Raw genomic sequence first — 4,872 nt, 5'->3', positions numbered from 1 at the left:
ATTATGTACTGATGGGTTAATTTTGTGTGACCTATCCTTAGTCTTGTGAGAACAATTTGTTCCCTTCTTGAGAGAGAGAGCGCTGGGTTGTTCGAGCATATATTATCTCTTATTTTGTGTAGTTTAGTTAGGTTCGGTGATATCCACTCCTGATTCCATTTTACACTTGCATATATTGGATACAATGAAAAGTTTATTTGTAAACATCAAACCTATCATTTAATTAAGACAAATTCCTTCAATAAGCACAGAGTATGTGATTATCTCCGATTTCGTCGAACTCGATCGATGATTCGTGAAGTCCTCGAGTCATCTCGATGTCATTCCTCGCTAAAAGAAGAACAGTTGTGAGCTCCTTATCTCTTACTCTCTACTTCTACTTCCAGATACGAATTCTCTGGTCCGAAAAGTTATGCTACAGTTATGCTATTTTCCACGCCTAAAAGCCCATGGCCAGGTTGCGAAGGTTCCAGAGGCATTGAACGGGGCCTGTCCTCTTTCCTCGCAGCTCCTTTCGCGTCATCCGGGCCTCGGACCCACGGATTGCGTCGGTCCGAATCTGCAGAGTCAGTTCAGCCAGATTTTTCACGGTGCCGATCCCCTTTTGTAGGGGGGGCGCTGCCCGGTTGTCATATTTGCCTATGATGGACGATTCGTTGGAGAATGGACTCCGCGACGCGTACAAACGGATCCTCGGGGATGACGAGCGTGTTTTTCTCATTCAGAGACGGTCGCACCACATTTCGGCAATTCCACACCGATCCTGATTATGGCCGCCGCCTACCCCGTGATCGGCGAGTCCAATTTTGTAGAATCTCTCGCTCGAGCTGGCTGCGCGTTTTCGTCCCCTCTTTTTTTTTTCCGTCGTCGTCTGGTTTCGTTTCCATCTTGCGGAAGAGCCCAGGGGCCCCGTCCTCACCCCTCCCGCTGCCACGGCGACGACCGTGTCGAAAAATAAATCGTGTCGCGTCTCGTTCGAAGGCATTTCTCGGCCCGATCGAGCGGCAAAATATGGCCCTGCATCTGGACAATTCTATCTTTGAACTCGGAGAATTCCACGCCAATTGGCCTGGGTCGCGTTCTCTGCGAGCGTTGAGGGAATCGAATCGCGATCGGATCGAAGGGGGGAACCGAACTCGCGGATCTTCGCGCTCGTTGACCATCCGGGATCGCGGGGGGCGAAGAAGGTGGACTTAGTTGCGCTAGAATTCTATTAATTTGTGTAATGTTTTCAGATAAGGTATATTCTGTTGCCATGAATTTTTATTGCGTTCTCGAAAGGGGAATTTTATTTAATGTATAAGGTGGACTTAGTTGTGCTAGTATTGTATTAATTTGTGTAATGGTTTGCGATAATTTAGGTATATTCTGTTGCCATGAATTTTTATTGCGTTCTCGAAAGGGGAATTTTATTTAATGTGTCATGTTGAAGATTTTTGGGGGATTTTTATTCAATATTATTAGTATTATTACAAGGGTTTGAGCTACTCTTAATTTTTATGTTTTGAGATAGTTTAGGTATACAGATATTCTGTTGCCCTGAATTTTTATTGCGTTTTGAAGAGGAATTTTATTTAATGTGTTGTCGTTGGAAATTTGTCAAGAGTTTTTATTCAATATTTTCGTCATTATTATTACAGGGGTACCTAGCTCAAAGACACTGCGCTTTCGTAATTGCACCTCTATTCCTCCAATTAATCCTCTGAGGTTTATTCAATAACAATATATTATTTTTTATTTCATTTCCTATTTCTCGATTCTCTCTATACCTATTTCTCTATTCCCAATTAATTTTTGCTTTTTGTTATTTTTGTGTGTACGAATTGGTTAACATAACACTCGTTCGAAATAATAGGGGGTTGAAATTGTAGTTCCACGAAATTCTATTAAATTTTTGAGCAGAGTCCCGAGTGTATTCTTTGTATATTTTCGTCTTCTGATTGAATTCGTATTCACATTTAGACAACGATTTTGGCATGTTCCTTCTAAATAAAGAACCATCGATTGAAGAACACAAGTATAACGTGGATTATACCTTTTTTTAGCTGTTTGCATAAACCCCCGCGGAATTTTAGATTTTAAGTTCTCATAAATAATGCACGACATGGTATAGCCTCAACAGTATATGCAACCGATGCATCATATGGTTAAATTCACTTGACGTTTAATCTTCCTCAACCTGCGTTTTTTTAGCGTCGTTGATTGGAGTATTTTTTCAACAACGCTATATCTACTATTTTTCACTTCAACCCCAGTGTTTCTCTCTTCTTAGTATCTAAAATTAATTTAATGTTAAACAGTGCAGTTTTTATTTGATAATAATATGCTGCATTCATTCTGTATATGTATGTATTTCTATGTTTCCACTGCCTTTAATATTTACAACTTTTCTATCGATACAACATCTAAGTGTCAGAGCAACCAAAAAAGAAAAATCCAATGTCTTCTGCAATCCTAATATCCAACAACCGAGCCTCGAAATTAGTCAGGTCTAATGAACGTAATCGATAAACTCCAAATGTTTATCAAAATTCATATTTTTATACATACTGACAGACGAAAAGCAGTAGCTATAATTAACCTAAAATAATGATCTAAATCTTACAACGTGCATTTTATATTTTACATTATACATATAAATGCATTCCTGCACATGCATAAATATTCGCAGTCGAGCGATAAATAAATTTTCCATAGTCCACTGTCTAATTTCCTCGTTGCATTAACAGCTTCCAGATTGCAGGGTTTAGTTCAGTCCAAAGAGAAAAACGAGAAGAAAAAAAAATATTAGGGAGGGTCGTGACGCGTACTAATGAGTCCTGAGGAAATCGCCGGCGACCCTGACCGGTTCCCCAGAGACGATTTCCGGAAACGAGGGCTGAAACTGACCGGTCTACCTGTTCGGATGCATCTAGTCAGCTCAGTGGCTCGCCAATTTAAAAGTAATTTTCTCCGAAACCCTTGAAAAAAAGGCGATCGCGTCTTCCCACGGTTGGTGGTCAGCTGGCGTCCACGAACGACGGATCCTCCGTTTACGTCTATCTCTATCATTCCTCCCCCTCTTCCACCCATCCCGCGTCTCATGCTTTCTGTTTCTTTTTTTTTTGTCTTTTTTTTTCACCGAATTTCGTTTTCTCTACCTGAGATCCACGGGTCATCCGAGCGGCCGGGTCCTTTACAGTTACGCAAGGAGATTCCTCGAGGCGGATAAAGCGCGGAGGTTTATTATTCCGTTCACGGACGAGGTAAATATTAACCCTGAACCGCGGTCAATCGGACCATCGCCGCGTGGACGTTTCAGTTTCGGCTGGGATGGAAATTATATCGTGGTTCTTGGATTTTCTTTTTTTGGAGTGGAAAGCCTTGAATGAAAATGATTTTTCTTTAGGAACGGATGTTTGGGAAGGTTCCTCAGAATTTAGAATAGAGAAAAGTAAATATATCATTCGAAATACCAAGCGTCGATCAACTCTAATATGTTTACTTCTTTCAACACTTCTCGATCTGACATGTTATTCAAAATTCTGATCTGTTAAAGCAAGAGGCGTTTGGAATATTTGGAAATCTGTAAGAAAAGTTAGATCTTGAAATACTTTCCAGTTGGAGCCAGAAGTTTGGGAAAACTTGAAAGTGTAAAGTAAAATGGTACGATTGCTGAAAGCTTGCAATTCAGGCAAGTAAATTCAAGATTTATCTTTTAATCCCGAGTAGTCGTAACAAAAAAATAATTTTTATTCAGGTTCAGAAGTTTGTGAAAGCTTCTCAAAATTAAAAATAGTGTAAAGTAAAATGGTACGAATCGATTAATTATTAAGACTAGCAATTAAATAGTTTGTTCGAAAACTAGAAATTGACTCAGCCTCGTTGGAGATAAATCTTCCTCCAATGGCACATTCCAATGAGTACAGTTTAATCACACCCATTACTTTCACACCATTCAAAATTACCAAACGGTGCCCTCTTACTAACCATACCGTTACTGTAAAAAAAATCCTCCGGCTTGCAAAATCGAAACCAGACAAAAGCCAGCAGCGATCGCTCGCAGCTGAACGGAGTCAATTTTTCCAAAAAACCAGGAGACGTCATCCGAGAACTCCGTCGCGAGGTCTCGCGATCGCCGACAGCGATATCGATCCTCGTACAGAGGGGTGGAGAAGGTCGATCGATAGAATCGATGAATGGTCGAAACTCGATCAAAGGACGAATCTCGTCGGTCCACGTCGATTCTCTCACGAGAAATTTTCGAGAACACACGTGGTCCGTCGCCCCCGGGTGTCCCCCTGCGTTTTTTTTCAGATCTCTTTTTATAAACCTCCTCCCTTCTTTTTTTTTTATCCTCCATGGGCCCCGGGATTTTTTTCTTACCCCTTGGCCGGCCATCTGCCGCTACGGAAGGGGCGGCCAAGATGCAGGAGGGGTTAACCCAGAAAGGAGGGAGGGGAAGGAAGAAGAACGTATTTAGAAGAAGGTGGAACGGAGACGGAGATATGACAGAAAGGAAGAGATGAGCCGGAGAGGAGCTCCGTCACCCTGGGCTAACGGATTAAGTCCCATTTTCGGGTCGCAGCAGTTTCTATTGCGCAGCTTCCTACCGCCAACGGATGCGTCACGGGACCCCCTAAGAAATCAGGAATAGGAAATTGCTCGGAAACACGAGCTGGTAAATTGCCTGAGAGCCAGATAAACAACGTTATCTATTTTAGTTAAATTATTTTAGCTAAATTGTTATTATGGATATAGGGATGCCGTTCAGAAATTAGAAATAGAAAATTAAGAGGGGAGAAAAGTAATCGTGCCATTTTACTTTACACTAGTTTTCATTTTGAGTAGTTTTCCCAAACTTCTGGACCTAAATAAAAATTACTTTTTTTA

Source organism: Hylaeus anthracinus, unplaced genomic scaffold (assembly GCF_026225885.1).
Source record: "Hylaeus anthracinus isolate JK02 unplaced genomic scaffold, UHH_iyHylAnth1.0_haploid 5, whole genome shotgun sequence".
Taxonomy (NCBI): domain Eukaryota; kingdom Metazoa; phylum Arthropoda; class Insecta; order Hymenoptera; family Colletidae; genus Hylaeus; species Hylaeus anthracinus.
The sequence above is the reverse complement of the archived record's forward strand: the minus strand, read 5'-3'. Positions refer to the sequence as shown.